The sequence below is a fragment of the Cryptomeria japonica genome, chromosome 3, assembly GCF_030272615.1.
Source record: "Cryptomeria japonica chromosome 3, Sugi_1.0, whole genome shotgun sequence".
Lineage (NCBI taxonomy): Eukaryota > Viridiplantae > Streptophyta > Pinopsida > Cupressales > Cupressaceae > Cryptomeria > Cryptomeria japonica.
Genome location: NC_081407.1, coordinates 93,701,288 through 93,709,674, shown reverse-complemented (window position 1 = coordinate 93,709,674; position 8,387 = coordinate 93,701,288).

Genomic DNA, 8,387 nt, shown 5'->3' with positions numbered 1-8,387 from the left:
CTGTTGTATGATTTGGCCAAGATGTCATACACATAGTCTTCCATGAATTTATGCATCATGTCATGGAATATCATTGTCATAGCTCTCTGATATGTGGAACCTGCATTATTTAGTCCAAAAGGCATGGCGTTCCAGCAGAAAGTACCCCACGGACATGTGAAAGTTGTATTTTCTTGATCTTCAGGTGTTATTTTAATCTGATTGTATCTGGAGAAACCATCCATTAGAGAAAACATGGAGTGTCTGGAAATTAAATCTACAATGATGTCAATGTTAGGCAAAGGAAAGTCATCCTTTGGACATGCATTATTAAGATCTCTGAAGTCTGTGCATACTTTGATACTTTGGTCTAGTTTGGAAATAGGATTGATGTTTGATACCCATTGAGGATATGCTACAGGTCTGATGAATCCTACATCTAGTAATTTCTTTAGTTCTGCTTTGACCAGGAGAGCAATATGTGGATGCATCTTCCTTAATTTATATTTAACTGGTTTGGCTCTTGTACTGACATTTAAGTGATGCATAATAAGCTCTGGATCCAACCCTAGCATGTCTACATATGACCAGGTGAAATTGATTTGTTGTTTGAAGAATTCCATATATTGGTGCATTTCTTGTTCTGACAGAGAAGTTGTTGGATGTAGAATCTTTGGTTGCTCTGTTATCCCAATGTTAACTGCCTATGTTGGTTCGATCAAAATTGATGACCTTTCTTGATAGTACTCAGGTAAAGTGTCAAATCTCCCATCTTACGGTGCCTCGAGGAGGTTTTCACCATTAGATTTGTCCTTTCTTCTAACTTTTTCTTGGTCTAATGTTGCCAATAAATGGTTTTCAGCATTAGACTCGATATTGTTTTCTTTATTTTCCTTTTTGCAACTGGGAGATTTGGCACCCACTTGGTTGGAAGATGTGTTTTTTAAATTCCTATTTAAAGTTGTTGCGGGTTTGATTGCATTAAGATATACGGATATGGCATGGTCATTAGGAAAGGTATCAATGGCAGTATGTCTTTCATTTTCCCAATCAATAAGTTCAGTTTGGATTAGAGGTAAGGGGTCCTCAAGTTGAGATGTTTCGAAGGTATCAAGGGTCATGATAGATATGTCAAATTTTTTGATATGTATGTCAATTTTTAGAATGGTACTCTCATCAGAATGACCTCACACAAGGAGCTCCTAATTGTCCTCGATTAAGTCCATGTCAATCGAATGTGATTATAATTCAATGGGCTAGTTCCTAACGTTTTCCTTGCATACGTGTGAACTACATCAACTCCTACATCTTCTTCAAAGAAATTTTCTTCAACTGATTCTTCAGAATGATAGGAATCGCATTCCCATTCATTAGAATCTGTCTCACTTGCAGCTTGCAATCTACAAATTTGTTCATATAGCGTTTGATTTGTTTTTGTTTTTTTCTTTCTATATCTTTTCTTCTTTATATTCAACTTCTTCTGCACTGAGATTGAGTTTTGTCAACCTTGCTATGAGCTCTCTGTGATTAGTACTAGGTCCGTACTTGTTTTGATTGATAGTTAAGGCTCCTTGGGAGGTACCATTAGTTTGTTTTTCTAGTTGATTTGAGGCTTGCTTCCTTTGCCATTTCATGTTTTCTTGTGCTTGTTTCTTGGCAGACGCTTCTTCCCTTTCAATTGCAAGTTTTTCTTGTTTTTTTTCATATTCCTCTTGTTGTTGGCTAGAAGATGTGTCTTTTGGTAGAGTAACTTGTCCATACCCTAAACTTGCTTTGTATGTAGCCTGCTGAGTGTGAGGTTGGATAGGTTCTTACATACCTTCTTTTCTTTTTCCTATAGGACTTGTTCAAGTGTATCCCATTTTTTGAAGAATGTTAAATCCTTTTTCATACTTTTCAGTGGGTATTTTGACATTGTTGATCTTTTGTTGGACTTCTTCATCCTTGTATAGCCACTGTAGCACATCTTTGTCTTATTTTTCCTCTGATAAGGTCCCAGCATAACAAATTCTCCATCAAATATTGGAAGATGTTTCACAATTGGTTGATGTTTAGAGTTTGATGGTTTTCCATAGTATTTAGGAGAAAGTGGTAATTGTGATATTGAATATTCTTCATTCCCTCGATCTCTTAGCTGCATTTGTTTTTCCATACTTGAAAAAATTAAGGCAAATGATTTTTCTTTGGATTGTGTGTTCAAAGACGATTCCTCCCTATTATGAGGAAAAATGACCTCTTGAGTTAGTTTTAGATTACTACAATGCTGAAATGGATTTGAATCTGCTGAGATCATGATTTCCTGCCATTGTAGGGAAATTTTAGGCACTGATGATATGTTGATGGAATAGCTTGTATGTCATGTATCTAGGGTCTTCCCAAGAGAATGTTGTATGATAATTACAAGTCTAGAACTTTTCATGTTGTGTCTCTCTGAAAAGGTCCCACTCTAATGGGTAATATCACAATTCTTTTAGAGGAACGCTCTTCCTCATCATATACTTTGATGGTGATCTTTTTTGGGGGATCAACTGCATCTTCTAAATAGCCTAGAACACGAACAAGACTCAATGAGAAAATGTTTAATCCAGCTCCACCATCTATTAGGACACGTTTAACGTGTGTCTTGTGAATGAGGACTTCAATATGCAAGGGATCATTATGGGGATGTTGCAAGGACATGTCATCTTCTTCGGTAAATGATAAGCAGTGAGGGGTTGTGAGGTGTCCCACCATGGTTTGGAATTGATCTATATCAAGATCTTTGGACACTATTGTATGTACTAATGCTCTTTATAGAATTTCTTTGTGTACAAGTGAAAGCTTTAAAAGTTCTAAGATGGATATCTATGTGGGAGTTTTCTGTAGTTGATCCACTAGACTATATTGGTTTGTAGTGGATCACGTATTAGTTGTAGGACCCGGCAAAACAACTTTGGCTTTGCTTCTTATGATAGCATGAGCAGGTTCTTGATGTTGTTTCTCTTTAACCACGATCACATTTACCACATTGTCATATGCATGAGCATAGTTCACCTTTCCTTTACCTTTACCATTATGCTCTATTGATGATTCACCCTTCTCATAGTTAGGAAGTGGAGTTTTAAAATCTGTGTGAGATTCGTTTGTTGTATGTCCATCCACAGTTATCACTCCATTATCAATCAAATCTTAGATGACATGTTTTAATCGTTGACAAGCATTTTTTTGGTTTCCTTTGTTTCGATGGAAATCACAATAATGGTTGTCATTCCACCAAGCAGGTTTTACCTTGGGTTCAAAGTTTCTTTCTTCTAGCAAGGTAATTAACTTGTTTGTGAGAAACATCTTTAATGCTGGCCCAAGTGGTTCACCAATGTTTATAAAGTTCCTTCGAAAGAAATTGTTGAGAGTTGATTTTTGGTGATTATTATTTTGTTAATCCGCTGCTGAGTGATTGGATAAATTAAAAACTGGTTGTTTTGGTTTGTTGTTATTCACTATCCCATCGTTGACGGTATTACGATTTTGATTCCAAAATTTTGTCTTATCATTGTTGTTGTTGTTGGTGTTGTTAAGAGGATGAAGTCCTTCTTTGTATATTTTCAACTCACCCTTCTTTACCATGGCTTCCTCCATTCTGATTCCGTTATCAATCATCTTCCCAAAAATTTGATGGCCTTGCATTTTTAGATGATAACTCATTTGATCATTTAGGTTGTCGATGAATATGTCCATTTCCTCGTATTCTAGCACCCTACGAGGATATTGTGAAGCTAACCATCTCCACCTCTGTAGAAATATCATGAAAGGTTCTCCACTCTTTTATTTAGCATTACATAGGTCTAGCATTGTTACTTCATGTTGTATGTTGTAAGATTATTGTGAAACAAATTTATCCACCAATTCTAAGAATGATCTAATTCCAGGTGGAATTTTGGAGAGCCATTCCATAGCTAGTCCACTTAAGCTTTTTGGAAATAATCTCATCAAGTAGGTATCCTCATGTGCAAAATCCATACTCATTGTGCAAACTTATCATATATGATCTTGGGGATCAGTGCTTCCATCATATTTTTTGTATGTAGGAGTTTCAGACCTTGTAGGATATGGTATCATGTTTATATTTTTGTCGAATGGGTAAGGACAGATTTATTTAAGTGAGTATCTTCTAACATTTCCTCTCTACATATCTTGAATTTGTGTTTGTAGTGTTTGTAATTATTGTGTAAGAGTTGTGATAGGATTATCAACATTATTTGTTCTTGTATAACCATGAGTTTGTGTTCTAGTAGGATCTTGATCTCTTCTCATATCTTCCCGACCCTTTCTTGTGTCTTCATTTGATTTAGCTTTGTTGATAATTTCTACAGCATCCCTTTTGGGAATGTAAGTTTCCTCATTAGTTCTTGTGTTATCAAGAATTGATGTGTCATCCTTTTTGTGACTGAAAATATCCTCATGTCGTTCTTTATCATAAAAAGGGTCACTTCTCTTTTGTCATAAATTGTTCATATCAAAATCTTGGGGGAGTGTAGCACCAGATTTTGCTAACATTAGGAAATATTTTTCTATTTCTCCCTTGAATATTTTCTCCATAAATTTATCGAATTTAGGATCTTTTCTGATTTCTTTGAGATGTTGTTATGTTATTTCCTCTTCAACTTGTATTTCATCTTCGTGTTCCATGTTCCTATAATCTTCAATTATTTTAAATGTTTTGATTTCCGTTTCTACGATCTTTCATCTTTGAGCCCTAGTTAAAACGGGCATACACGTGTTCTGAATATTTTGTGAGGTTTAAATCTTCTATAATGTGTCGCAATAAGTGATCAATTATTGAGGTAAATAGTATAGATGGATAGACACGAAATGATCTTTTCAAGTATTTGTTTGTTTGCAAGTTTTTCGATCTTAGTTTTGGAGTGCAAATGTTGTGATTTTTTATATGACCAAATTCAATAGGAATGATATATCCTATGATAAAGAAAAAGGTTATTTTGATCAAGCATTGTAGTTTCATGATAAAGGATGATAGATACTGATGAGAAACTATGTTTGAATGATCAGTTTATCAAAGAAAATGTGATGTTTCAATTTAAGGTGTTAGATCTTTAAACTTGTTGTAGATGAATACTTGAGAACCTTAGTGTGTCTAATCTTGAATCTATTTTGACAAAAGATAACCTGACTGAGTGACCCAAGAAGATGACCTAGTCTCTATGTTTGGCTGTCTGAGAAATGGGTTGTTTTTGTTTTCTGATTTCGGTGCAGTTTACCAGAAATGCTGACAAAATGACTAGAAACGATGCTATACTGACTAGAAATGATGACAACCTGACCAGAAACGCTGCTATACTAACAAAAAACATTGAGGAACAAACCAGAAATGTTGCTATACTGAACATAAACACTATTATGCAATGCAGTGACTCTAAAGTTCAAAACAATGATGTTTAGACTCAGCAAATTGAGTGTTTGATTTTAGGAGATTGTATTTTTGACCCAACTTTGTGATTTTCATATGCAAAGAATTGATATTTAGACCTAACAAGTACAAACTAGGAGATCTAATGTTGAAATGAGAGCAATTTGACATTCAACTCAAAAGACTTGTTGATTAGACCAAGGGAGCTGACATTTACACCAAGAGAGCTACTGTTTAGACTAAGAACTTTGTTGTTTAGACTAGGAACTGTATTGTTTAAACTAGGTGATTTGTTGTTTGATCTAGAAACTCTATTTTTTGGACCAGGAACTCTTTTGTTGACTTAAAGAGTTGTTGTTTGGACTAGAAACTCTGTTGTTTAGACCAAGACCTTTGTTGTTACAAATTAAGATGTTGGAACTTAGACAATGGTTGTTTTGACTCCAAGATTTGATGTGTAGACTGAGAAAATTGATGCTTATACCTGAGTAAGTGCACAAAGATGGTGGTCAAAAAGGGGGGTATAAGTGGACACTTTTTTTCAGAAATCAGGTGAACCTGAACATGGAGGCAAAATTTGAAACTCATCCCCTCAAGATATGAAAATAATCAAAGAACAAATACTGTAGTACTCTGAATCTAGTTTCCAAACTACTAAACTTTTTAGAAATTGGATAAGATTAAGGGGTCAAATCCTTCGTGCACGAAAAACTGACCCTGATTCATTTTTAAAAACATAACATACTGTCTGACGTGTGCATCAAAAAAGTAATGGTTGGATTTAGTATTTTGACAAATCCTTTGGCAGAAATATATTTAAGAGTGAGCACTAGAAGATGTCTATTTTTTATAATGTTTTGTTGAGTATTTTTTTTTTAATGATTTTTCCAATCGAGCACATCCTGAAAATTAGGTACATGTTCGTGCGCGAAGCATAAGTTGCACTAAACAAATCGAAAATACAATTTTGTGTTTTTTAAATTGTAAAGAATCAAGTGCACTACAATAATATATAAAGTTTTTTAAATTTGGATAAGTATATCAAAAGTTATTCAAAAAATGGTGCACCTATGTCTGTGAGAACTATGGAGACACTGGTAAAAGAAATTCAATAATAATATGTTATTATTGTTCAAATTGAAAAAAAATTATATGGTTAGAAAGCTCAGAAGATGGGTGAAAATGTGGTGGCAATTTTAGAAATACCAACTTGATGAAGTGTAAACCTGATGATGACAAAGTCGATAAACCAAGTTGATAAAATAAAACACATCAAAAATGAGAGAAATGGAGGGAAATCAAACTTTCAAACCGTAGCTTTGTCATCCAAGCCTATTTCCAAGCCTAAACAATCAAAAGCGCATACGGGGTACTTATGGTTTAAAAAGTGTGTGCGGGGTACTTATGGTGTAAACCGCGCGTATGCGCTCTTTTTACTATAAATAGTGCATACGTGCTATTGTATAATATGATGTTGTATTTATAATATATGTATATACATATAATATATGTAATATATAATATGTGTATATATACGTTTAATATATGTAATATATAATATGTGTATAATATGATATTGTATATATAATATGTGTATATATATAAGATATAATATTTATATATGTGTGTGTGTGTGTGTTTTTTTGTGCATGTGTATATAATATATTAAGTATATATATACACATGTAAGTTTATTATCACTCCTTCTCAAACACATACAAGGTGCCTCTCTCTCTCCCCCCCCCCCCCCCTTCTCCCTTCCTCCATGCCCCATCCCTCTCTCTCTCCCTCCCTATCTCCCCTTCTCCCTTCCTCCATACCCCATCCCTCCCTCTCTCCCCTTATCCCTTCCTCCATACCCCATCCCTCTCTCTCTCACTCTCTCCCCTTTTCCCTTTCTCCATACCCCATCCCTCTTTCTCTTCTTCTCTCCCTCCCTACCTCCATACCCCACTGCAACTATGTTTGCACTTCTATAGAAGTAAGTGAATTTATTTCTTGTCTACAACTTCTTCTTTGATTTTTATCATGTATGCTCTCCTAAGAAAATTGACTGATGGATTTGTGTGTGTATATTGAATAGCAGGAATAGGGTTTGAAATTGAACCACAGCTATATTACCATGACAAACAAGGAAACCTGCAGCAATATTCTTCTCGAATGTGTTTTTAATGAGCAGATCAGATGTGGAAAATAGTGTCAACAAAGAAACATGATGAGTCAGAGTTCCTGCAATATGTTTTTCAGAAGGAAACAACAGGTAGGAAGAGAAAGAGGGAGAGTAACACAGATGATGTCCCGGAGAATTATAGTGGTGGGTATATGAGAGTTCCCATGTTGTTACACAACGCCTGTCACCTAAATAAATTAAAGTTCATTGTATGCATGGCAGTGGTAGTATATGATGATCATCACTTGTCAAATGGCTTGGAACGGTACATACCCATGAAAGAAATCAAGTGTGTAATTCCTATAGTCACAATCAAGATCAGTCTTATAACCTTGCAAATTCAATATCATATGTCTTAGAACTTATGCAGTACTCTTAGGGTTAGGTCAAGCTCTCACAATTTCTTTTTAGTGAAGCCTCATTGTTTGTTCGCTTGGAGTCTCGTTGTATGATGTTCTATTCATAACTTTAAATTTAATATATCATTTTATTAGCCCACCATATGACCCCTTAGGTATCATTAGAGGTCGTATTTTTTCCTAAGAGGTCATATGGTGTCATGTGACCCCCTAAGACATCATATGACTCCTTAAGACACCATATGACCCATAACAACATCATATGGTGTCCTAAGAGGTCATAGGATGTCATATGACCCCTCGGGAAACCAATGACCCATAACAGCACCATATGGTGTTCTAAAGGGTCATATGGTGTTATATGACCCCTTAGGACACTATTTGGTGGTGTTATATGTCCTATTGTGTGCTAAGGGATAATATAGTGTCATATGACCCCTTAGGACACCCTATGACCCTTTAGATATTGTTAGGG